This window comes from Eschrichtius robustus, chromosome 13 (genome assembly GCF_028021215.1).
Source record: "Eschrichtius robustus isolate mEscRob2 chromosome 13, mEscRob2.pri, whole genome shotgun sequence".
In the NCBI taxonomy this organism is placed as follows: domain Eukaryota; kingdom Metazoa; phylum Chordata; class Mammalia; order Artiodactyla; family Eschrichtiidae; genus Eschrichtius; species Eschrichtius robustus.
Window position 1 is genome coordinate 10923600 of NC_090836.1, and position 27495 is coordinate 10951094.

The 27495-nt window shown below is 41.5% G+C and overlaps 1 long non-coding RNA gene across 1 annotated transcript in view; it reads right to left on the minus strand.

Annotated features, from left to right (window-relative positions):
• The window catches only part of LOC137774939 (uncharacterized), a 37943-nt gene extending 24825 nt beyond the window's left edge, over positions 1-13118 (minus strand). Inside the window, exon 1 of the long non-coding RNA XR_011075950.1 lies at positions 12901-13118. This is a non-coding gene — a long non-coding RNA (uncharacterized lncRNA). The remainder of the gene's footprint in view (positions 1-12900) is intronic.
• Between the last annotated feature and the right edge of the window lie 14377 nt (positions 13119-27495).

Here is a 27495-nt window from a genome sequence, read left to right on the forward strand (position 1 = left end):
GAAGCACTGGAATCCTTCAACTTTTCTTCCAACAAATGTTTATTGAGCACCAACTATCTACCAGACACTGTGCTAAGCCCAGGAGACCCCAAAATGAATAACACAAATTGCTGCCCTTCAAAAGCTCACAGCCTGGAGCATTCTGTCTGGGGACAGTCAGAGACACCACCACATGTTGCTGTGCACAAGTGTCACATCTTATTCAGAGATTCAGTCCAAAGTCAGCATATAAAGTGAAATGACAAAGGGAAATCACGCCTGCAAAAACCCCCGAAATCAACTCTAAGAAACTTCCTTCATTTTTCTTTGCATTTCAGCTAGAACTTCCTTTTTTTTAAAAATTTTTTTAACTTTTTGAAGCTAAGGTATATTTTGCAGGGGGAGGGGAATTAAAAAAAAAAAGATGTCTTTCTCTTTCTTTTCTCTTCCTTTCCCTCTTTTTGTTTACTGAGCATGTGCAGTTAAATCCATGCAAGTTAAATGTGCATATGAGACAGCCCTGCATTATCCCTAAGATGGAAGTTTGTATGAATGTACTAAGTGCTCTGAAAGCACAGAGGGAAAAGGTTCTAACTTTATCCTAGGAAATCTAGGAAGGCTGCACTGAGGAGGTGTCATTCAAACTGGTGGAGGGTTAAGAGCATTCTAAACACAGAGAACAGCATGAACAGAGGCCTGTAGATGTGGGAGAGCAGAGTTTCTTCAGGGAATGATCTAGAGTTTATGGTTAGGGCAGGGAGGATGGTAGTGGAGACCATGGGGAGTGATGGGAAAAGAGAAGTTCATTAGGGCAAGACCATGATGCCAAAATATTGGCTCCCTGTACACCGATGCTTAAATAAGATACGGTGACGGAGTTTTGGAGGAGAAAGGGTGGCTTTATTCTTTGCCAGGCAGAGAGGGGAACACAGCAGGCTAGCACCTCAAGAACTGTGCCCCCCTCCCTGGGGCATAGGGAGAGGTGTTATAGTCGGGGCTTGTGGTCAGGGGTATGAGATACGGATCTAGACAGTAACAGTCTCGCATTCTTCTTTCTTCTGCAAAGTTTCAAAAGGGTGGGGTTGCTGACAAGATGAGGGTGTGAGCAGGGTCTCAGGTGGTCGGGTCTCCTAATCTTGATGAGCTTCTCTGGTCCCTTTAATCTCGCCTCAGGTGGTTTCCTGGCTGCTCCTCCCTTGATTAGCAACTGTTCACATCTGCCCTTTGGAACTCAGGGAAGGTCATGGAGGCTGGAGTCTTGCCTACAAGAAAGGGGGGACAAAAAGGCCTCCGTGCCTGGGAGCCCCACAGGCCCCGCTCGGTTTCAACCATAAAGGACCGAAACACACCATGTGGCTGGCGTAGCCGGAGGGAACACTGTGTTCACTCCCTAGCAGCCCCGCAGTCTCCACCCTCCCTTCTCATCACTGGCCACTTCCCTCCAGTGTTAACTACTTCCCGAAGTGGCCAGAGAGACCATTCTAGGCCTCAGTCCTGCTGTGCCAGTTCTGACTCACAGAGTGTTGCTTTCTAGCTGAAAAGGATGCGTTTCTATTTCCTAAGCCTCTTGTCATCTAAGGATCATCAAGTCACCTGGAGACTTTGAATCACTACTAAGCTCACTCATGACCCTAAATGTAGGTGGGTGTTGTTTGCTTATGTAGTAGTTAGACTGTGGCACAGCTGCTCTCGGGGAATCCATGGACTAGACTTTGGCCTGGATGGGAGCCTAGATGATACACTACTTTCCACTTTGTCATTCAGACCGTGAGATGGGCATCTTCTGGAATCATGGAAATATTGCCTTTTTCACTTCCCTGGAAAAAAAGGGAAGTGAGTTTCATATTTAGAGCCTCTGGAGAAATTAAGGAAACAACAATGGAATTTTTGGACTAGAATTTATTCAAGATAACTTAGGTGTTCTAGCTAAAGCCTGGAGGGAGGCTTTATCAATTAGAATCAGATCAGGTCACATATAACAAAGAAACCAAAATAACAGTGTTTTAAACAAAATAGAAATTTATTTTCTATATTTTCTTCTATATAAGAAGTCTAGGGGTAAGCTGTCTAAGGTTGATACAATCATGCACAGTGTCAGGGACTCAGACTTCGGTGTTAATACTCTGTTATCCTCTGCATGTGGTTTCCATCTCATGGCCCTGGGTGGCTGCTCAAGCTCCAGCTATCACATCCATACTCCCAACAGCAGAAATAAGGAAGGGACAATTAAGAAGGGGGTTAAGTGGCACCTGACAGCTGTCCTATATAGAGATTTCCTGGAAGCTGTCACACATCACTTCTGCTTATAACACATGAGCCAGAACTTAGTGGAGCCTGGGAAATGTCATTTCTCTAGTTGACAAGGTGAGAATAGATGCTACAGTAGGCAACTAGCAGCCTCTGCCACAAATCCCACAAGCAAGAAACCAGCACTGTACATGTGTTCAGAGAGTGAACACACCCTCGCCTCTCCCCTCTGCTTCTTAACAAAGAGGCCTGTGCCTCAGAGAATCATGTAACAGCTGTAGGGGCCCTCCAGAGAGTCACTAAGCCTCACATCTGTGTGATATTTTTAGCACTGGTCTTAATTAAATGCCAGGGAAAGGCGGGGTCACCCCATGTGCTACCACCCTAGCCCTCCAAGTTTCTTGAGAACATCAGTATGGATGTTCCTAACTTTTCCCCAGACCTTCAGCTGTTTGAATGCTACGCAAGAGGTACCCAGCCTCTTTCTGAGCAATCGTGAATGTGCATTTCCTCTGTCACCTAGACAATACATATATGAGTGGCGACTGAGGACACAGGAGGGAAGAGGAAGTAGCGGTTCAAGTGGAGAAGGGATGGTGGGCGAAGAGGAGGAAGGAAAGGGTGGGCCAGCCCAGCCCTGTACAAATATGTGAATGAATCCAGTTTCTTTCCAGGGTCCGTCCCTATCTTTGGACACGATCCCCTTCCTTTGTTCTCCATGTCCTCACTCCCCTCTAGTCACCCACCCTCAGGTCCTCCTTTGCTCTGCCTTGACCAGTCTCTCCCTCCCTTTGTCCCACTCCAAAGCAACATCTGCTGCACTACGTCTTTAGGGAGTCCCATAAGCGATAGCACTTAACTAATGGCTAATAAATCACAGGCTTTCAAAATACGTTATATTTATTCACTCTCTCCTGTAAGTCTGATAAGCTTATTCACTGCCAGAATGATCACAGTAGGAGTGTGTTCCTCCCAGAAGCCATATTTACATTGTAAGAGAGATTTCTAAGCCTGAACTCAGTGATACATTTATCACCTTCAAAAGAATGCTAGTAAAGCGAAAGGAATTAGGAGGTGACCCTGTGGGACTAGGGCTGGGGCTCTGGGGCCTGTGTCAGTCCACACCGTGAGTGATCTGTAATGAATAGATACGCAAGTGGAGATTTCATGAATGGACAATTTGCGAAGCTGTGGGAGGAGATTGAGAGAACCACGAGGATAAACACGGTGGAAAACCCATGCAACCTCTCAGCCTGATGGCGCAGGGGAAAAGGGTGGCTAGCCGCCCCGGAGAGAGTCATGACTTTCAGAGAAGGGCTGTTTGACAGGAGTTGTGGCGTTGGGTAGAAGACCACAGCCACTGCCTGAACATGGCTCGGCAGGAGGGAATGAATCCCCAGACCTCTCTCTTCCCACCCCCCAATCTCTCACCTGCGCCTCCCATTGGCCAAACCCACCGGAAGCCAAAGGTGCAAGGGAGTCTGGGTAATAGTCTGAAGAGTTCAGCCTCTCAAAGGCAGGGTGGAGAAAGATGGAAAGTGGACCTGGAGGGGCAGATAGAAAATGTTTTAGCACATTAGCCTCTGGAAGCTTATACTTTAGTGCAGGAGACTGGTGTGCACATAATTCTAATTAGACAGATCTGACCTGGTGCCTTTGCTGGGGAAGAGGGTTCCCTGTAGGAGCTAAGGAAGATAAAGTTGGATTGTTATTAGGATCACTTGGTGGAGAATTTCTAGACTTAAGGTTGAAGAAACAAAACAGTACAGAGCAGCCATCAAGGTCATAAATAGAATGTATTATTTGACTCATTTTATACTTTTCAGGGGTTTCTGTCAGTCCCTTAGTACAGTCTGGAAATCCTCAAATCCTCAAATCAGCTATAAATATTAATCAGAATAACCCGTCTTTTCTCCGTCCCTTCCTTCCTTCCTTCCTTCCTCCCTCCCTTCCTTCCTTCCTCCCTTCCTTCCTCCCTTCCTTCTTTCCTTCCTTCCTTCCTCCCTTCCTTCCTCCCTTCTTTCCTTCCTTCCTTCCTTCCTTCCTTCCTTCTTTCCTTCCTTCCTTCCTTCCTTCCTTCCTTCCTTCTTTCCTTCCTTCTTTCCTTCTTTCCTTCCTTCCTTCCTTCTTTCCTTCCTTCTTTCCTTCCTTCCTTCCTTCCTTCCTTCCTTCCTTCCTTCCTTCCTTCCTTCCTTCCTTCCTTCCTTCCAACAAATACTGAGTCCTTGGCACGTGGCGGGCACCATGTTAGGCATCTGCTTCCGGTTGGTATCAGCTCTGGGGTGGCTCTTTGTCATCACGGACCCTTCCTCTCTCTCCTGCAGACTAGCTTTTCCAGACCCTTTTTGAGAGACAGTGATGCTTCATTGTTGCTAAGGTTGGAAAGAAGCAAGAGATGAAACTTTTTCATAAGGAATAAGCCATGTGGAATATGTATTTAAGTTCAAGCATGGACAGAGGAGTGGAGGGAAAGATTGGGACTCTGGAAATTCTGAACTAGAAGGTGAAGGCTGTGGGGCAACAGGGAAGGGAATGTCTTGGAAGTTCAGTCTTATAGAGGGATCGCCTTTAAATGCTAACTCGTGTCACTTTCCTTTCTCCCTCTCCACAAGAAATCAGCACACATGCGGAGGAAAAGCTACCACAGCAGGTGAAGAGAGAGCCCTCTCTCAGCTCAGTTGATCCAGAACTGACCCTGTTTTAGATCTAAACTGGGAATTCAGTAGTGTACAAGTTCCATTCAAATAGTCCTAGAACCATTAAGCAATGCAGACAGACTCTTGGACACTTGGTGTGGATTTCTGGCAATTCCCCTTGCCAACATGCCAGCATGCCTCCCTCACCCTGTCTGCCGGCACCTGCCTATTTATCTTTCCCTCATTCTGCCAATTGTCAGTGACCTGATTTCATCATTTCCCTGGAGAACTCCTTTTCAGTCTGTCTCTCCTCTGCTCCTTGGAGCCACTGTTCTTTAATAACTCAGTATGTCTGGCCAGCCTATACTGAAGTTATCTCTGAGGCATCCCCACAAGGATTCCAATTTTTACTGAGTAGCTACCTCTTTGCTAGAAAATGTATTTCGTTGCGTTCACAATGTCTCCTCCCTTCTCTGATGAGTCTTCAAATGTCAACAGGGTCGCCATGTTGGTTTCCACTTTGAACAGCACAGTTGTCAAGAGCGCTGATATCAGACTGCCTGGCGTTGAAGTCTGCTCCTGCTGTTAGCATCAATGTGATCTTGGATAAGCCACTTAACCACTCGGAGCCTTAGTTTTCTCATCTGTAAAATGGGAATGCTAATCGTCCTAATTTTGTAGGACTGTTGTGGGGATTGAAGGAGTCAATATGTATAAGATTCTGGGCCCCAGGTTTGACCCATTACGTGTTCTCAATAACAGTATGCTTACATCATTACCATGTTGGGGTTATTATTATGGCCCAGGGTACAGTATAGTGCTCTTTAGAGTACAGTGTGCTGATTCCATCTGTAAACTGAGTTCTGTGCTCAGTTACAGGGATCTTCTAAGCAAAGAGATGACTTAGTTCTCAGGCTTATCTCCATATAAAACTCCATCTTCTCAAGAAGGGGAGACTAGAGTAGGGTTCCAGCTCTGGTCATTAAAGGCAGCTGTCGGCTTCTTCTAGAGCTTCCTTGCAATCAGAGAATCAACTCATGTTGGAGCTGAAGGTCCTTAGAGAAATTTTAGCCCACATTGGGCATTTCTCAGTTGAAACAAAGATGAGACTTAGAAGTTATGATCACTTGCCTAAGGTCAGCTGGGACCTAGTGGCAGCCTGGGCTAGAAGCCTGGTCTCTTAACTCCCAATGCAGTGTTCTCTCTACACAAGAGGGCTTTTCATGTTTTATAGATTTCATCTATATCTATCTATCTATCTATCTATCTATCTATCTATCTATCTATCTATCTATCTATCTATCTATCCATCCATCCATTTCATTTATCTGAATCATTTCCCCTCAAATTACATCTTTTCCTGAGCCCACGTTTATGAAGAGGGAAAGCTGTGTGCTCGGCTGAAGGGAGATGTAGGACCTGGACCCTGCACACTGGCTTTTCCTTTGCCTGCTGCAGCAGCCTTGAGTCTGCCCACATCTCTATCTTATCAGTACTTGTGCATCTGTTTCTTTGACATGGTGTCACATTCCATTTTTCAAACCAGTTTTTCTGGTATATGGAGTTATGGAACCTATTCTGTCTTAAAAGGGGGTTGTTAGCTAATACTCTCCATATAATATACTGTAAATGGAGAAGTTTGGGAGCAGATTACCTTGAACTTTGGTCGTTGCAAGGAGCCTGGAAGCCAGCCTGACTCCATTAACATGGGCCAAAGTTCTAGAGGATGGGAAGGACCCTAAAGAAAACAAGCCTACACCCCACTTTCATCAACCTGAATATTTCTGTCCTCAGCTTGCAGCACACCCAGTCTCGAGTTCAAAAATTCCATTTAAATTTTTGGCTTCTATATTCACTCAGTTACAAGGGGACCAGAAGGAGTCTTGGCACTAAAAGTCTGCAAGGAAAAGGCTGTTTCTTTTAACTTTATTGCCCAACTCTGCAGACATTTTAGGTTCAGATAAGGTTTTGGGTGGCCAGTCAGTTCTTTCTACATGTTGTTCTGAAATGAACCCAAACTCTGTCACCTTCTGAGAATCCCTGGTCAAATCGTGGCAATGAGAAGCTGACACTCCTGATTCTGAAGCCAAGTTTTCCTAAAGGTTGTTTCTCCACTGTGGCCCTTCTCTCAGCCTTCTCTTTACCTTCAGGTCATGGGAGGTGGGGGGACGGGTATAGTCTGAGCCTTTCCCTCTGACCCTGTGAACGTCTGCTTGGTGGCATCTGTATGTACGGTCTGGTTGTTCACTTGAGAAGTAAGAGGAAGATTTTTTGGAAGCGTTATCTCAGCTTTCTGGGCTATTGCTTATTTTTTAAACCATCAGTGTCTGCCCTAGCAATTGAGCCTTCCACTGTAGGGGTTATAAGGAGAGTTAAGTGTGTAGTTTCTCTCCTACTCGGTTAGCCGTGTGTGTGTGTGTGTTTCAGTGAAAAGGGGAAAGGGCAAGTTCAAGGGGCCCCATTATCTTCTAAGCTCCGGGAGGGCAGGGAACATATCTGCCTTGGTTGTGCTGTTTCTTCTGCCCCTGCCACATACCTGGTACATAGTAAACACTCAATAAAGATTGGTTGAAAGAATGAATGAGCATCTGTCTTCCTGTATCAGTAGATCTTCTCTTCTGTTTCAGACTTAAAAAGTACCTTAGCCTCTGAGATCCAGGATATGTACTTCAGTGGATTGTCTGGATCCATGGAAACTGGTCAGTAGGGCAAACTTCAAGTCAAGGAGGTAACTTATGTGGTATGTTTTGAAGGGTGTTGGGAGTTCTTAATGCCCAAAACAATCCTATAATTCAAGGCTCGACAGTCTACCATTTTAGATGAATTTATTTGAGTCTTGAGTGTTATTTATTCAGCAGAAGTTCTCTATGAGAATTTTAGTATTCCTGGTGGGACACCTCCTTTAGATTTCTTTGTAAATTTGTGGACCCGCAAGCTGTGTGGGTGGATCATGGGTTCTGGAGCCAGATGAGCCTGAGTTCTAACTTCATTGCCACCGTTTACCATCTGTGGGACTTGGATACATTATTTGACCTCTCTCGGGCTTTCCTTATCTGTAAAATGGGGATAATAATATCTTCCTCTCATAATTATGAACATTAAATGATATTGAACATAGAAGGTGACCAGCCACATGTTGGCACACAGGAGACACTCAGATAATATGAGGTCTTTTTCCTGTGCTTCTCCTTCCTAAATGCCAGGTCCTAGGGAAGAGGTGTTGGTGGGGAAGGGGGTAAGGGAGGGTGGTGAGTACAAATCTTGTCACAGATTTAAAAAATTTGTCTGGCACCAGTCCCATTGACTAATATTGCCTAACTGGCATGCAAAACTAGTAAACAGGGAAATATGAAACTTTTTCCAGTTATATAAATTTTATTGGAACAAACTAACTGGCTTGTACAATACCTTTGTGCAAATTAGAAAAAAGTGCCAACACGTGGGTATCAACCCTCTGGGCATGAGGCTTGACAACCAGACTATGCCTCCAGACACATTTGAAAAGGGGCCATTTCCTCTGGGCAGATGCAGCCCTGAGTCGGGGTGCACAGCTTGGTAGAAAAAGCACAGGCCAGATATTAGTCCCTATCTGCCCCCTCAGCTGGTTGCCCCTTTGCAGTGAACTACCTGCTCGATCATATGAAATGGGCTTGCCAACCAGAGACAGCAGTCTGCCGTAAGCTGGGTCTCGGTCACCAAACATAGTAGAACTTTGTGGAGGAAGCCCTGTTATTTGAAGCAGAAGACTTGGTTCAAATCACTTCTACTTCTAATTCTGTAACCCAGGCCAGAATTATGAAGCAGACAAACACTCCAAACCTCAGTTTCTTCATTTATAAAATAGTTATAACTATATTGTATTAGTTATCAATTGCTGCATGACAAATTATCCCATAACTTTGCAGCTTTGAGAAGAATTAACATTTATTATCTCATACAGTTTCTGTGTGTTGGGAATTCAGGAGCAGATTAGCTGGTTCTTGCCTAGGGTCTCTTGTGAGGTCTTGATCAAGATTTTGGTAGGTCAATCAACATAATATGTTATATCAATAGAATGAAAAACAAAACCCACATGATCGTGTTTATGGATACAGAAAAAGCATTTGACAAATCTAACACCCTTTCATGATAAAAACACTCAATAAAGTAGGGATAGAAGGGAACTTCTTTAGCTTGGTAAAAGAAATCTATGAAAAACTCATAGCTAACATCTACCTAATGCTGAAAGACTAGATGCTTTTCCCTGCAAATCGGGAACAAGATAAGGATGTCACTCACACCACTTCTATTCAACATTGTATTAGAGAATATAGCCAGCGCAGTTAGACAAGAAAAAGAGATAAAGAGCCATCCAGATTGGAAAGAAAGAAGTAAAACCATCTGTATTTTTAGATGACATGATCTTGTATATAGATAATTCTAAGGAATCCACAAAAACTATTAGAACTAATAAATGAGTTCAGCTAGGTTGCAGGATATATTTGCAATGAAAATGAAATTAAGGTATCAATTCTATTTACAATAGTATCAAAAAATAAAACAGAAATACATTTAACAAAAGAAGTGCAAAGTTTATACTGTGAAAACTAAAAATTGAAACAATTAAATAAAGTTCAAATAAATAGAAATCATTCTATGTTCATGGGTCAGAAAACTTAATACTGTTAAGATAGAAATATTCCTCAAATGTTTCTACAAATTCAATGTAATCCTTCTTAGAATATCATCTGGCTTCTTAGACAAGCTGACACTAAGATTCATATGGAATTACAAGGGACTCAGAATAAACAAACAATCCTGAAAAAGAAGAACAACATATCTCAAAACTTATTATAAAGCAACAGTAGTCAAGATGTGGTACTGGCATAATGATAGACATATACATAAATGGAATAGAATTGAAAGTCCAGAAACAAATCTTCGTGTCTGTAGTCAACTGGTTTTTGACAAGGGTGCCAAGACCCTTCACTGGGGGAAAGAATAGTCTTTCCAATTAATTGTGCTGAGCCAACTGGATATCCACATGCAAAATAATGAAATTGGACTCATTTCACACCACATAAAAAATTAACTCAAGGGACTTCCCTGGTTGTGCAGTGGTTAGGAGTCTGCCTGCCAATGCAGGAGACATGGGTTCGAGCCCTGGTCGGGGAAGATCCCACATGTCACGGAGCAACTAAGCCTGTGAGCCACAACTACTGAGCTTATGTTCTGGAGCCTGTGAGCCACAACTACTGAGCCCGCATGCCACAACTACTGCAGGCCGCACACCTAGAGCCCATGCTCCGCAACAGGAGAAGCCATCGCAATGAGAAGCCCGCGCACCGCAACAAAGAGTAACCCCCACTTGCCGCAACTAGAGAAACCCGCGCACAACAATGAAGACCCAACACAGCCAAAAATAAATAAATAAATAAATAAATAAATAAATTAATTAATTAAAAAAATTAACTCAAAATAGATCAAAGATTTAATTGTAAGAGTTAAAACTATAAAACTCTTAGAAGAAAACACAGGGGTAAAACTTCATGATCTTGAATTTGGCAATGGATTCCTACATATAATATCAAAAGCACAATCCATAAAGGAAAAGAATAAGTAAATTGGGCTTCATCAAAATTAAAATATTTTGTACCTCAGAAAACACTATCAAGAAAGTAAAATGACAAGCCACAGAATGGAAGACAGTGTTTGCAATTTATATATTTGTTAAGAGAATTGTGTCTAGAATATGTAAAGACATCTTACAACTCAATATTAAAAGACATATGACCCGGTTAAAAAAGTGCAAAGTAACTGAACAGACAGACATTTCTCTAAACAAGGTGTATAAATGTCCACTTAGCACATGAAAAGATGCTCAACACAATTAGTCACCAGGGAAATGCAAATCAAAACAGAGAAATGCCACTTCACAGTCACTAGGGTAGCTAGAACCAAAAAGTCAGCTATAACAAACGTTGGTGAATATGTACAGAAATCAGAATCTTCATGTACTGCTGTTCCGGACATACACTGGTTCGGCTACTTTGGAAAACAGTCTGTCCGTTCCCCAAATGGTTAAACACAAAGTTACTATATGACCCAAGAATTCTACTCTTAGGTATATACCAAAAAGAAATGAAAACATATGTCCACAGGAAAAGTTGTATATGAATATTTACAGCAGCATTATTCATAGTAGACAAAAACCTGAAAATAACCCAAATGTCCATGAACTGATGGATGGATAAACAAATGTGGTATATCCATACAATGGAATATTATTTGTCCATAAAAATGAATGGTGTAATGATACCTGCTACAACATGGATGAACCTTGAAAACACTATGCTAAGTGAAGAAAGCCAGTCACAAAAGACCACATACTAGATGATTACATTTATGTAAAATGTCCAGAAGAGGCAAATTTATAGAAACCGAAAGTAGATTAGAAGTTGCTTAGGGCTGGGGAGTATGGGGTCATAGGGAGTTAACAGCTGAAAGATACGAGATTTCTTTTGAGGTGATGAAAATGTTCTAAAACTGACAGTGGTGATGGTTACACATGTACGTGAATATACTTAAAAAAACACTTGTACACTTTAAATGAATTGTACACTTTAAATGGGTGAGTTGTATGATATGTAAATTATATTTCAATATAGCTGTTATTTAAAAAAAAGATGTTGGGAGAGGCTGCAATTATCTGAATTCTTGATGGGGACTGAAAGATCCAGTTCCAAGTTGCTCCTGGCTGTTGTCAGAAGGTCTCTGTTCCCTATTATGTAGACTTCTGCATCGGGCTGCTGAATTAGCCAGCATTCTCCAGAGAAACAGAACAAATAGGATATATAGATATAGATAGGTAGATAATTTATTTTAATATAGGAACTGACTCATGCATTTATGGAGACTGAGAAGTCCCAATATCTGCTGCCTGCAAGCTGGAAAACCAAGAAAGCCCATGATGTAATTCAGAGTCTGAAGGCTTGAGAATTCGGGGAGCCAACCATGTAAGTCCCAGTCTGAGCCTGAAAGCCCAATAACCAGGAGCGCCAGTGTCCACAGGCAGGAGAAGATGGGTGTCTCAGCTTAAGCAGAAAAAGCAAATTTGCACTTCCTCTACTTTTTTCTTTTATTTGGGCCCTTGATGGATTGCTTGATGCCCACCTGCATTGGTGAGGGCAATCTTCTTTCCTCAGTCTGTTGATTCAAATGCTGATCTCCTTCACTCTTACAGATACACCCAGAAATAATGTTTTACCGGCTATCTGGGCATCCCTTAGCCAGGTCAAATTAACAACATAAAATTAGCCATCAGAGCCGTTGAGTGTCCTCGCAAGATGGCAGCTGGCTCCTCCCAGAGAGAGTGACCCACGAGTGAAGTAAGGTGAAAGCTGCAATGTCGTGGTGAAGTGTGACACTCCGTCATTTCTGCAATATTCTAACAGCTCTGCAGGTCAGCCCCATTCCATATGGAAGCGGCTACAGAAAGGCATGAATACTAGGAGGCCAGAATCACTTGGAGCCTTCTGGGGGTACCTACCACAAATACATGCCTCACCTGGGGAGCTTTCATCAAATGAGACAATGGGGGACTTCCTTGGTGGTGCAGTGGTTAAGAATCCACCTGCTAACGCAGGGGACACGGGTTCGAGCCCTGGTCCGGGAAGATCCCACATGCCGCGGAGCAACTAAACCCGTGCGCCACAACTACTGAGGCTGCGCTCTAGAGCCCGCAAGCCACAGCTACTGAAGCCCACTCACCTAGAGCCTGTGCTCCGCAACAAGAGAAGCCACCGCAATGAGAAGCCCACGCACCGCAACGAAGAGTAGGCCCTGCTCGCTGCAACTAGAGAAAGTCCGCACACAGCAAAAAAAGACCCAATGTAGCCAAAAATAAATAAGTTAATTAATGTTTAAAAAATGAGACAATGGATGTAAAAGATTTTGTAAACTTTAACCTGCTATTTATTTATTATATTTATAGTGTATTTTATTTAACTCTGTATATCCAAATTGTGATCAGTATTTTTAAATTATTAATACGTTTTACCTTATTTCTGTCCCAAGTCTTCAAAATCTGCTGTGCGTTTGCCCTCGGAGCACGTTTTAATTAGGACTGGCCACACCTCCAGTGCTCTCAGCCGCAGCATGCCCGGGGGCTTCCAGGTCAGACATCGTGGGCTGGAAGATAGTGTGAATGCTGCAGGATGGGTGGAGGGAGTGGTAAGGTTCTGGGGTCCAGAGATGCCCGGGGAACATGAGTACCACAGTTCGGCTCAAGTCTTTGGACTTAACATGGAGAATTTAACCTGCTATTTAAACATTAAATAGGACCAGTTGATTATTGACCTGAATTAATTGTCCAAAGCTAATTGCAGTTTGCTTATTAACGATTCCTGCTTTAGTTGTTCAAAATTCTTACAGTGTTTTGGAATTCTGCAGCTGTCTGCGAAATAGTAGTAAGTTTTTTGAGACTATGTGTCCTTGTTGGCGTTTAGTTGACAGGAGGAAACAGATGTAAGGGAAAAGCTGGTCATTCTAGGATTTACCAGGAGTGAGATTCAAAGGACCATTTTAGCTCAATTCTGCAGCCCTCTTTGTCAGTTCAGCACTGGTTTCCTCACAGCTTTTATTGTGTGGGCTCAAAAGATGCAACAGGGTAAAAGGCAAAATTAAACAAAGACAAGGGGGAAAGAAACCCAGGACTGGGAACCAAGAAGTAACACCAAGTCTCCCTGGATTGTCCAGGGAAAGGCACTTTGCATCCCCATTTACTTGGAATCTGGTCCAGCTTCAGCCTGGCCCCAGGAGGGCAGTTTCAGACAGGATGGAGATGACGGTGGGGTGGGACTATAGCCAGGTTTCTGTCAGTGGCCAGCTACGTCCCGCCCATGTTCAGGGCTTCTAGAACACAACACACCCCAGCCTCAAAAGCCCTTGATAGCGGTGGATTTTAGGCTGCCTTCTGATGTTCTTTGCTTATAATTCTCACAGACAGCGTGTAGAATTTAGGCTCAATACGATTATACAAATATAGTCCCAGGTTCCCAAATTACAGAGCAGAGTCTGATTATTTGGATAGCTTCTGTCATGGAGGCATCAAGCCAGATGCTTCCTTCCAGCTTTCTGAGTCTAGTTTGAGAAAACAGAGACACGAAAAGTTGAATAATTTATTTAGTAGTGAGTGCACAGATAGTGACTGGCTCCCAAACCCGGGGTCCCTAGCTTTCCCCAGACCCTATGCCTCCTTTCTTCAGCCCCAGGCACTATGATTTCCCTTAACTTATAGCACCTTTGTTCTTTCTTGGGGAAGAGAGTAACCTGCCGCAAGTAACCCGCCTAGACATAAATAACGCTTTATACATTCTCCCTAAACATTCTGTTCCGGTTTGAGTCATTCCCCAAAGCTCCTATCTAGCTGGTTTAGTAGTTAGTGAGAAGACAGAGCGAATTGTGAGAATGGCCAGAGACCGCTTTTAGAGGGGATAATAACTCAAGATTAAGGTCGACTCTGAAAGATGCAGATGACTTCTGGATTCATTCCTCTCTTCTGAGGCTCCCCTGGATTGGTCTCGCTCAAAGGGAACTGGCATTGGTTTGGGCTCCATCCTGATGTGGATTCCTGCCTTGTGATGGGGTAAAATTGGGACCATCCTTTGTGAGCATGTGACAGTGGGAAGGAGGACACGGTTATCCCTTATGTAGAGATCTACTCACTCCAGTTATCTCGTGACACTCCTTGGCACCTAGCACGAGTTAGCACAGGGCAAGTACTCAATAAATGTTTTTTTGAATTTAATCCAATGGTAACCAATATTTTGTCTTGTTATTTTCCCCCCTCCAGGAAACCGATTCTACGAATGAAATACACTTAACTGAAATTCCTTCCTGTCTTTCTCCCTTCCCTCCCCCTCTTTCTTTCTTTTTTCTTTTTTTTCTTACCTTCTTCTAAACATTGATGCATATAGAATGTTACTGTTTTCAGAGTGACTACCAGCCTGCTCAAGCCCTAGACAGAGACAGGCACAATACAAACAAATAATGCGCCTCCCTCAAATAACCTCATTTGATCTGTCCGTTTCACCACTTTTACCCACAATACATAGGAAATATAAATTATCATTAGTTCATTCCACCCCAAATCCAAGCGTTTGTTCTATTTTATTTTTCCATTTCCTGCATTAAGAAGCTATTTTTCATGGCCTTCCTCCCCCATCCCCGAGGGGAGAAAAAAGGATGCTCTTGTTTTTTGTGGGTGGCCTGTGAGGGTTCCTGAGCAGATGTTCAGAGAATTAGATTTCATCTGTAAATTTGTGTCTGAATCACTTTGGTAAGCTGTTAGTATTCAGTAGTATTAGTTAGTATTCAGTAGGCTGCTACCTGAGTACCCCTCCCCAGCACCTCTATTACTTTTTTCCTTTCTGTTTATTTCTATTATTTAAATGAACTCTTCTATTTTCTGAGTGTGTCGTGTCTTACAGTAATGATATGTAAGGAATATATCATTCCTAATATACAATCTATTATATTGTATATATTATATGAATATATATATCTCCTAATATATAAGGAAGATTTCAACATTATTTAGCTTATACATATATTGACAGTTCTTTTCTCACCTAACTCAGGGATTTTAAGGACATCAAAAAAAGTGAAATTTAGCAGTTACGCTCAAGAAAAGGATACACCATCTCTTGACCAAATTCCATTTTTCTTTGTACAACTTAGCCCAAAATGTTCAATACAGAATGCAGTAGTGCAGCCCAACAATTTCTGCGTCTCTCTCTGTGAAAGGAGATAGCAGGGAAGTGATGCAAAATAAGTTCTCGGGCTGTTGTGTATTTTTATTTAATACTTTTCCATCCACTGACCACCACCTTTGTTTTTCTTTTTTTTTGTTTGTTTGGTTTTTCTTAATATTTTATTTTTTATTTTATTTTATTTATTGATTTGTTTTGGCTGCGTTGGGTCCTTGTTGCTGCGCGGGCTTTCTCAAGTTGTGGCGAGCAGGGGCTACTCTTTGCTGCGGTGAGCGGCATTGTGGTGGCTTCTCTTGTTGCGGAGCATGGGCTCAGTAGTTGTGGTGTGTAGGCTCCGTAGCTGTGGCTCGCGGGCTCTAGAGTGCAGGCTCAGTAGTTGTGGTGCATGGGCTTAGTTGCTCCGCGGCATGTGGGATCTTCCCGGACCAGGGATCGAACATGCACCCCCTGCGTTGGCAGGCAGATTCTTAACCACTGCACCACCAGGGAAGTCCTTCTCTGGCTCTTTTAAGGAGAAATAGCCTTTAATGGCAAGAGATGGAGAAGTTAAAGCACTGGATTGAAAACAGAACTTGATGTGATACTCGTGTTCAGGGAAAAAGTATTTCAGATTTTAAATTTAGCAACCTGGTTGAAAGTGACCAGGCATTTATACATTCTAAAATGTATGATTCTGAAGGACAGAAAGGAGTAAACCTGCAAGGGTAGAAGAATGAAAATCAACGAAGTGGATTCCAGTAGCTTAAAGAGTCTGCTGGGAAGGGTCTTTTTAAAGACAAAGAAGTCTAAGAGGGACTTCCCTGGCGGTCCAGTGGTTAAGACTTTGTCTTCCAATGCAGGGGGTGCAGGTTCAATCCCTGGTCGGGGAGCTAAGATCCCACATGCCTCAGGGCCAAAAAACCAAAACATAAAACAGAAGCAATATTGTAACAAATTTAATAAAGACTTCAAAAATGGTCCACATTAAAAAAAAAAAATCAAAAAAAAAAAAAGAAGTCTAAGAGACCTGCTTGTTTCATAAGAAAACAATATGGTTTCAATAACATATGAAAAAACTATCTTGACCCATGGGAAAGAAGGGAAGGGTAGAAAGAAATTAACTTGGCAGGGCTAAGGCTTGCTTTAAAATGATCTCAGAAGTGGAAGTTTGCCAAGCTACCAGAGAAAAGGATGGAAAAAATAGAAATAATTTGCTCAGAAAACCGGAAAAGCCAAAACAGGAAATAAAATGCAAGTAGCAAAGAAGAGAAGAAAAAAAATAAGGGAAAAATGTATTATTTAAATACTGACCAATAAATGAGAGATATAGAAAAAATATTATCCTTTGTAAGTGAAAAAAGAAAGCTAGAAATATGTGATACTTGAAGCCAAAATTAATAAAAATGTTAATTAAGAAAATATTTTCTCACATGTAATCCCTCCATTTATACATAATCATTTTGTGTGCATTTTCTTCTAGACCTGAGCTATATAATACTTGGCATAAGGTTTGTTCCCACTGAGATGCTCTTAAGTGTCAAATACACACTAGATTTTGAAGCTTTAGTAAAAAAAAAAAAACCCCATTAATAATTTTATATTGATTATATGTAGAAATTGTAATATTTTGGATAATTGTGTTAAACACAATATATTATTAAATTAATTTCACTGAAATCACATAAGTGGGTCGCATTGTATCTCCATCTGATGGTACTGTCCACTTTTTATTTTCTGTATGTAATAATCAGGAAGTCTTTGTTAACTAGGAATCATCTGAAGTTAATCAATTAAAATGGGAATCAAAATTTCATAAGTAGCATTAAATTAATTAAACAAGGAGGTTGTTAGACTTAGGTGGCTCTAATGCCAAGGCGGCTTATGTAAAGAAATCAAAATCTCAGCCTGTAAATGCCCCAAGGTTACCAAATTGAAACACTTGGGACAACCAGTCACAAACAGCCAACTAGGCTTACGTTATAGCCAATCAGATGATTTCCTTTCTTTGCTTCCTAACACTCTCTATGTTAGCCTTTGGAGACTGGCTAGTTAGTCCTGGCTCTTGTCTTTGGAGTGCTTCTAACCATTTCCCATTTGGTGCTGCCTGATGCCAACAAATTTCTGCTCAGATAAACTCTTAAAATTTTTAATATGCCTCGTTTATCTTTTAACAGTTCTTAAAAAGAATCCTTATGATTTTTACCTTGAAAATGCAATAAAAAATATACAAATAACTTTAAGTCTTCTTGAAATGAAATTTAGGTTAAACTTTCAATTACACACCAATTCTTAGAAGAGAATACCAACAAATAAAATGGCAGGAGAGGGGATGGGGGATAATTTTTCCCAAGAAAATGAAAGTTAATTTAATACTACACGTTTCGCTTCATATTGGATTATTTTGTAACACAGTCATAAAGAGGACCAATTTTGCAAAAACATTTGAAGAGTTCATCAGTTTCCTCAATGGCCTCTCAGAATACTTTACTAGTCAGATTATTCTCTTCTGCATGGCCCATCTTATCATCACCCTTGCCAACTTTACCTTCAATTTTTTATGGATCTAACTCTGAATTATTTGCTAGTGGCTTCGCACGTGATTTGTGCAGCTCTCCAGACTCCCCCTCATTTCATTAAATCTTGCAACTCTGGAGACTTGGATAATGACTATGTAGATAACGAGGACCCCTGCGTATGTTTACATAGTGGAGATAACACTGTAATACAGGTCTATACCCTATATTGCTACTTAACCCTACAGCACACTTATTTCACAATGCCTTTAAGAATTCTTTATAAACATCATTGTAAGTGAATGACTGCTAATAGTCTATCTTATAAATAAATTATAATCTATAATTTATTTAAACATTCCCTTATTTTGGATATTTATGCTGTTTCTTTCTTTCTTTTTTTTCTCTTATAAACAATGCAGTAAATAACATCTCTGAACACAAATCTTTGTCATATTCCTGTTTTTGCTCCTGATAGTTAACTAGAAGTATAATAACAAGGTAAAAAATTGTGGACATTTTTATCCGAATTGCCAAATCGTTTTTCTGAATATTAGTTGTAATTTATACTTTTACCAGCAGCATATCAATGTTCATGGAATCATACTTTTGCCAATATTGAGTATTACCAAGAAAAATATTTTTGATAACCTAATATGTGAAAATTTCTTCTTACTTTTATTTGAATTTCTTTGATAACGGGTTTTAAGAAGTTTATGAATGATTTATATTTTATTTTCTGCAATTCTCCAAATTTTCTTCTAAAAGTTGTGAAGCTTTCTTTTCAAATTTATGTTTTACTTCACTTGGAATTTATTTCTGTGGTTGGTGGAAGACAGAGACATAATTTTGGGGGTAATCAATCCTATGAGGATCACTGATTGATTAAATACGCCATCTTTTCTTTAAAAATCTCCATTGATTATTTTTAAGGTCATTTCTCTCATTTATCAAGTTTTAATTTATATGCGAGTCCATTTCTGAGTTCTCTATTCTCTTCTATTGGCTTTTTTGTCCATCCCCTACTAATACACTCTCAACAATTCGACTTTATAGTTAAGTCTTGATTTCTGGTAGAGCAAGCCTTGTCTTTTCACTTTATTTATCAGGAGTGTCTTGGATATTTTTCACCCCTTTCCCTTACTTGTGAATTTTAGGATCCAATAAATACTTGAATGGACTTGCATCTCTTTTATAGATTTATTCAGGGAAAATTAATGTCTTTTCAATATTGAATCTTCCATTCACAGACATGTTTTATATCTCCATTCATTCAGGTCTTTTCTTATGTACTTCAATACTGTAATTTTCTAAATAAAGATTTTGTACAATATTTATTCGTTTTCCAGATTCTGTTGATTTTATGGATGAGATTTTTTTTCCATTAAGTTTTCCAATTGTTTATTCCTTACAGACATCTTTTGACTTTTTAGCAGCTTTATTGAGATGTAATTCATGTATCATACAATTCATCCATTTAAAGTATATAATTTAATGTTTTTTAGACTATTCAAAGATACAGACAACCATCACAGCAGTCAATTTTAGAAGGTTTTCATGACCTTAGCAAGAAGCCCAGCATCTTTTAGCTAGCCTCCTACTTTTTCATCCCTCCTCCATCCCCCCACAGGGAGGTTTGGACATGTCTTCAGAATGAAACAAACATCCATCTAAGAGAGTGAAGGAAATTAATAAGGGAAAGAGAATAAACAGAATAGCAGAGGCCCTGAGAACAAATGTCCATATTAGGAGGCAGTAAAAGGAAGAGGAGTTGACCAGGGGGACATGGGATCCGGCAGAGAAACAGAGATGAAGGTCGTTCACAGGAGCCATGGGGCGAATGAATCCCACTGAGTGGAACATCAACATTGCAGAGGAAGACTGAGGCCTGACCTGAAAATCAGTCACTGACCTTTAGACAACTCCTTGGTGACCTTTGGGGGAAAAGTTTCTATGGGGCATGAGGTGGAGCAAAATTTCAGGAAAAGAAGAGACTGCTCCTATAGATCACTGATTTAAGAAGTGTGGCAATGGAAGGAAAATAAGAATCGGATTGAAAATAGTGGAGGAAGCATCGAGGAACATTTCTCAAGTTATTAGAAGCCTGGATATGCTCATAGGCAGAGGGGAAAAAGTCTGTGGAAAGGAGAAATTGAAGGTGGGGTCTGCTATGCTCATTGAGAGAGGGGGGGTTCAGGAAGTGATGAAACAGGTGTTGTGGTTAGCTTGTATAAAAGAGGATGCTCTTTTCTTTCTTTTTAAAAATTTTAATTTAAGTTTTGTTTTATATTGGAGTATAGTTGATTTACAATGTTGTGTTAGTTTCAGGTGTACAGCAAAGTGATTCAGTTATACGTATATCTATCCCTTTTCAGATTCTTTTCCCATATAGGTTATTACAGAGTACTGAGTAGAGTTCCCTGTGCTATACAGTAGGTCCTTGTTGGTTGTTTTATATATAGTAGTGTGTGTATGTTAATCCCAAACTCCTAATTTATCCCTCCCCCCACCTTTCCCCTTTGGTAAAAAGAGGCTGCTCTGAACCCCCATCATTGTCATGGTTAAATCTATACCATTGCTTCCAAGTTAAAAAAAAAAAAAAAGGGATGCTCTTTTTCTTGAAGGAACAGTCTTTGGAGATGAAGAAGGACGGTGAGACATTCATGTTAGGTAGGAGACTATCGTTTCTTGTCAAGACTGCTGAAGATAGTGGAGTGGGAGGGAGAAACTCACTGCTTGAAGGACGTGAAGTAAGAGGGAAGAGGCGTCCACATCCCTGATATTCTCCACTTGCACAAGATCAGGCTGGGAAAAAAAATGAGCTGTTGCCTTAGAGCAAGCTGCCTGTCTGCCAGGCCAGCCGTGACACAGCCTCTTTAAAATGCTCCAGAAGCCATGAGAACCAATCACACACACACACACACACACACACACACACACACACACACAGCAGCCTCAGGGGCTGACAGGAGAGCAGCCCCAGTGCATTCTGGGCTCCAGCCACCCTGGGCCCCTGCCACGTCCCCTCTGAGGACAGTGGGAAGCGGCTCTCTCCTGAGTACACAGGTGGGGGAGACCACATTCCCAATCTCCAGGCCAGCCTCTGGCCCAGCCCAGCTGCTGACACCCTTCCTCTGGGCTGTGAACGCTACTCGCGTGTTCAGGCTGGAGGCAGCTTGGAGGTAGTGATGAAAATCCCTTACGCTTCCTCTCACAACCATTTCAAAAGGGCTTTCCCAAAATATGATGTCATTGCATTCTCATGGCACCATGGCATTACTGTTGCCAGTTTAAAATGCCAATCATTAAACGTCTTGAGTGAGGCCATGCGGCTGATGCTAGTATCTAGGCCTTTTGATTTGAAAACCCCGGCTCTTTCAACCACCCTCATTGTCTACACCCAATTGATCCACTTGAGTGCTGAGGAGGTGGGTTCTGGGAATTGGGAGGCAGGAATGAAAAAAAAAAAAAAAGGTGAATGACAAGACTGATGACACAAAACCTGTCACCCAGCCTGAGCTTGCTGAGGATGGCACCTCCCTCTGTGGTCAGGAAGCCACTCCCATTTCTGCTGGAAGGCAACGATGGTGCCTATATATTTAAAATCTCCTGGAAATGAAAGACTCAGTGATTTCTTAGAAGCAGTAGGGCAGGCAGCATAGGTGTGTGTGTTTGGTGATGGTGGTGGTGTTTGGGACACGGACAGGTGAAGGGTACGGTGTTACTTGAAACACAAGCGGGAAATGGCCTCTTTCCTCCTCCTTCACCTTGGATGTGGGCTGGTCCACTCCCAGGTGAAGCACACTGGCCAGATGTGTGACCTGGGTGAGTTCCTCCATCTCTCCTGGGTTGGGCTTCCGTTCCTGGAAAACGAGATTGGGCTAGATGATTCCTAAGGTCCGACTAAGCCTAAATCGTCTCCGGGTCCATCATTCGTAGGAAAACAGAAATCATAGAGCAGGAGAAAAGTTTCTTCAGGTGGACTTCCTGTTCAAGGCCTTTTCTGATTTCCCACAGGGGCAGTGAAATCATGAACGAGTCTGTGAAACAACATCATTTTCTTGTAGGTGGGTTTGTGCCCTTGTGCTATTTACAAAATGAACAAACTAACCAATCAATTAACCAACTGACTACACAACTAAATCAACTGACTGACCAACACACACCTGAACGGGTAGGAATGTAAACATCCTCTTCTGTGAACAACAGTGAACGACGCTGAAACAGGGAGTGATGCTGAGCTCTCCCCAGCAATCCCGGGCCTGCAGGGTGCAGCAGACCCCACGTGTGAACGCCAGTAAAGTAGGAGACTGGCTAGACTGGTCTTGCAGCCAGGCCAGCGTGCCTTGGAATGAAGAATTTCCAAGGATGGTTTTTTCTCTAAAGCTCCGATGGCTGGATGGCAGCCCCGGGGTGTTTCCTGACATGAACCTGTCAGTGTCTGGTGCTCCCTGGCTCGCAGGGCACTGGCTATTTTGGTTTCATGTGGCCCTGCCAACACTGGAGAGGCACCGCGTGCACTTTCAGTCACGTGACCCGGTGACTCAGGCCCTTTCTAGTTCATGCTTGTTGGAGTATGGGAACCAGGGAGGAAGGGTGAAAAGCTCCTGCACCAGCTCTCTGGGAGGGTCTGGGCTTGAGTAATAGTTTGTTGTTATGTGGCTCGCCCTGAACCCTTTTTATGCCAGTGTAATAAAGTTATCTTATAGCTGCAGAATTGCCATTTTCAGATGAGGTTTCCAGAGCTCGTGTATTCTAGCTCCTGTCTCCAAACGGAGTAAGCCAAAATCATCCGAGGGGAAAAAAAAAAAAAAAAAAATCGACATTTCACCACTTCCTTTAATGAAATGGTTTGGTATTTAACCACCTCGTCACCAGAAATATCTCTGTGCTCTTGACCTGAATTCACCCTGCCACGTTTCAGCGTGATTCCAGCTACTCAGGGAGACAGACCGGAAAATTCATTTCATAGCAGTAGGAGTGTCTAAGTAACCTTAAGGGAAGGTGCTTATTCCAACTTTATTTTCTCTTCCCTGCCAATCTATAGCCCCCTTTCAAACTAGATTTCAAAGGTTGAACCCCCTTTCTGAATCTTTCACTGCTGAACCCCTCTCATCCAGAGAGACCAGAACACACAAGCTTGGGGTTTATTTTTTCACGCATTTGTTCTTGTTGACATGCTCTTTTGCAAATATTCTGAGTCTATTTCAGGTCACAGCGCTCTGTATTTGCGAGTAGGGTGGATTCTCTTTAATGCAACTCTGGTGCTGTGAAAAATGCCTGGACTTGGAGTCAGAAGTCCTGGACTTGTCACTCACCAGCTGTTATTTGAGACACGTTCCTCAGCCTCAGACAGGTTCCGTTTACTCATCTGGAAAACAGAGAAAATGGGGCTTCAACTGCTGGGGTCATTGTGAAGATAAATCAAGGAAAATGTATGCAAGTGCTGAGGATAATGGCTCCCATTTAATGGGTGACCCGCAGGCACTAATTCACATTTTTTAAGGGCAGCGCCTATAACTTCTATTTCTATAGTTTTCCTTGTTAAGGGCTCAGGATGCTGCTTTGCCCACTGGAGAAGCTTCATGAGGACTGCTGACTGGCCAGCTTATTTGGTAGCTGAGGACACACAATCAGAAAAGGATTTAGGGTCATTTTGTGCTCTGAAGTCTGGTGAAGTCCCAGACTGAGGGTGCCCACACCAGGTGGCTTGCAGGAGATGGAACGATGGGGCGGTATATGTCTGCCGGGAAACCAGGTGAGGCAAGATCCATAGAATAGGAATCTAGGGGAAACATAACTGAGGATTTGCTCTGAAAGAGAAGTCTGATGCAGGCATATGGGCAAGTAATGGTCCCATAAAAAACTCTGTCTCTTGTAACTTCTCCAGCTCTTAGAGTTCACCTTTGTGCTGCCTTTCTGTATTACTGCGGTCACTTCAACAAGTCCATTCTGATCCTTATCTGTGAGAGGTGGGGCTTCTGTATCCAGGTGCTCAGTTTGATTGCCTAGGAAGTTGCAGAAGTAATTGCTGTGAAAATAACTTACTTTCCCCAGAAAACACAGGATCTGGCCTCCATCTAGTTCCTTAGGGCTTCTTCTGCACGAGGGTCCGAGACCCCATGATACGGCTGCAGCGAGGCTCTGGTGAGTGCAGGGGACAAATGTGGACACTGCTCTGATGTGACTCCAGGTGAAGTGGGCAGGGTTACTCAGGGGTTGAGCAACCCATTCCACAAATGTTCTACGGAAGGAAATGAGATTTGGGTGGGAAACCCTAAGCCTGGAGATTACTGAGGCCTGGGGAGGGGTTTGTTTCTAGAAGGTGAGGCCAGCTGAATGGATGGGGGAGGGAAGGGAGACTGTTGGAAGGTCAAGGAAAGGGTAGGTCACGTCCATTGCCCAGCTCACCTATTTGGTCAAAGCAAATGAAGAAGTCAGGTGGCAGCTACTCATGTATTTTTCTACCACAAGTGCCTTGACCCATGATAGGATCCTCAGATGCAGAGTTGAACATGTCCCTCAGTTCCTGAACAGGCTGTGCAAGGTCACAGTCTGGTTTTACCTTGGTTGCTTTTCCCTTTTATCCCTGATTATCATTTCTATTTCTCTTCTGCCCCCTCCCTCATTTCCCACTCCCCCCAAGTGCCAATCACGGACTCACATAGGACAGTCTCTAATGATAGGACAAGTACCCTTGGACCTGTGTTCCTACAACTTCTGCAAGAGCCTCCTGGGCACATACCCAGCATGGGGGATTGCTGGGCATAAGGTATATGAATACTTCATTTTCACTAAATAATACTTGGTTGCTTTCCAGAATGGTTATGCCTGTTTAACGCTGCTCCAGAAATGCACAAAAAAGTCTATTTCCCCGAGTCTTCTCCATCACTTGGTATTACCCAGCTTTCTAATCTTTGTATATCGTGTATGTGTATCAAGTAGTATATCGCAGTTTAAAAGTTCGCATTTTGCTGATTTCTAGGCCTTCCTAGAAATGCATATCTCATCTCATCCTTGGTATCCATTCTCTAAATTGTGTATGGCAAGTTTTGCTCATTTTTCTTTTGGGTTTCTTATCTTTTTCATGTTGATTTGCAAGAGTTTCTTGTATGTGTTAGATATATAACTACCTACGTATGTAGGTACTATAATTTGTGCTGTTCTTGTCCAGTTTTGGAATCAAGGTTATATATATTATTAACCTCATAAAGTGATTGACGTTTTAACTTCTGTAACGGTTATTTATCTATGCAAGTTTTAAATTTATTCTTTGCCAACTTGCCTCTTTATTTTATATTTTAACGGCTATTTGTTTATTTTTAAATTTTAAATTATTTTTTAGTTAAGCCACGTAAAATGCCATTGTATTAAATTGTATTTTTTCACATTCTTCTTTTTTAAACATTTTTTTACTGAAATATAGCTGACCTACAATGTTGTGCTAGTTTCAGGTATATAACAACGTGATTCAGTTATACATATACATGTATATCTATTCTTTTTTTAGATTCTTTTAAATTATAGGTTATTACAAGACACTGAGTATAGTTCCCTATGGTATACAGTAGGTCCTTGTTGTTTATCTATTTTATATATAATAGAGAGTCTATTTTAATCCCAAACTCCTAATTTATCCCTCCCCCCCTTTTCCCCTTTGGTAACCATAAGTTTGTTTTCTATGTCTGTGAGTCCCTTTCTGTTTTGTAAATAAGCTCATTTGTATCATTTTTAATTTTTTTTCGATTCCACATACAATTTAGCACTTTATAAATTCACTATAATGTATCTAGGTATGGATCCCCCTGCTTATCTATGTTTTATAACACTCAGTAAGTTTTTTTCAATTCTATTTCTCTGCTCTGTATCTTAACTTTCATTTTCTTGCTTCTTTTTTTTAGAAAAAAATAAAAATTTATATGGTGTTTATTTGTTTATTCTTAATTAACATAAGTCTCATAGTGTCCTCTTGTATTAATTCTCTTCTTAGTGGAGTACTTCTTCCAAGAGAATATTAAAAGAAGTTTTATGTATGCTTGATATATCATTAATTTTGTCCCAAATTTTAAACAATTTAATAGGTGTTAAAATTCTAGGTTGAAGGTTCTTGTCTTTCAATGCTGAAAAAGTTATTTTCTTGGCCAGCATTTATTATAGATATTAAGAATTCCCATTTCTTTTCAGGGGATCTATACCTTCTCTCTGGAAACTTTTAGATTTGTCATTTTTGTTTTTGGTTTCCTGGAACATATTTATTTTCTTTACCTTCTGAGCCCCATGACATGACAGCAAAGGAGTAAAAACTGGTATAAACTTCCAATAATGTAGAGAACATGGAGAGAGTCTTCAGAAGATAGGCAATTAAGTGATGTGTGGATTATAAGAAGTAGGACGGTCACCAAATGGAACTTGGGTCCACTCATCCGATGTGCAGCAAAGCCAATCCGCTAACTCAGGGCTATGGCGAAGGAAAGTGGAGCGTTTATTACAGGGCACCGAGCAAGGAGATAGCTCCTCCTCAAGGGATATATTGACACATAACAATCTGATACAAATCTTTGAGTTCTTCTATAGGAACTAAGGTCTTCACCCAGGTAACTTCGGGCTGAGCACAAGATTCCTGGAGCACTGCCCTGTTACCTCACCACTAACCAATCAGAAGAAAGTCATGCACCGCACAGCCCTCACCCCAAATTTGGCTTTTAAAAACTCTCCTCTGAAAACCAACAGGGAGTTTGGGTCTTTTGAGCATGACCTGCCTGTTCTCCCTGCTTGGCCTTTGGAATAAACCTTTCTCTGCTCCAAACTTCGATGTTTCTATTTGTTTGGCCTTACTGTGAGTAGGGCACATGAACTTGGGTTCAACACAGTTTCGTTCCTGTCTAAAGAAATCAAACAACCTGTTTTTAGTGTGGGCAATAATGCCACATCTGGGATCCATTTCTATTCACCCTGAAATGGAGCCCAATAGTCAACAGTGGCACACCGAGTTCACGGTCAGCCTTAATAATCCCACCAGTGACTACGTACTTGAGGGAATTGTGATACATGAAAAAGAAATGTCATGGAATAGAGAAATAATCTCATAGAAATACAAGAGATAATTCAGGGTAAATAAGGAGCTTGAGAGAAACTAATTTGTATCCCCAGAGACATTTATGAAGGCACCATATCAATTAAACAAGAAGAAGAGGCTGTGAAAATGCTAATTAAAAAGCTGGAAGATAAAATAGAGAAAATTAAAAGACAAAGAGTATAAAATGATCAACAACAACAATAAAAACATTTAGAATAACCCAGGGGCTCAACATCCAGCTGATAAGAGATTTAAAAAAAAAAAAAGTGAGAAGGAATTACGAAAAAATATTACAAGAGAATTTCCCAGAGTGT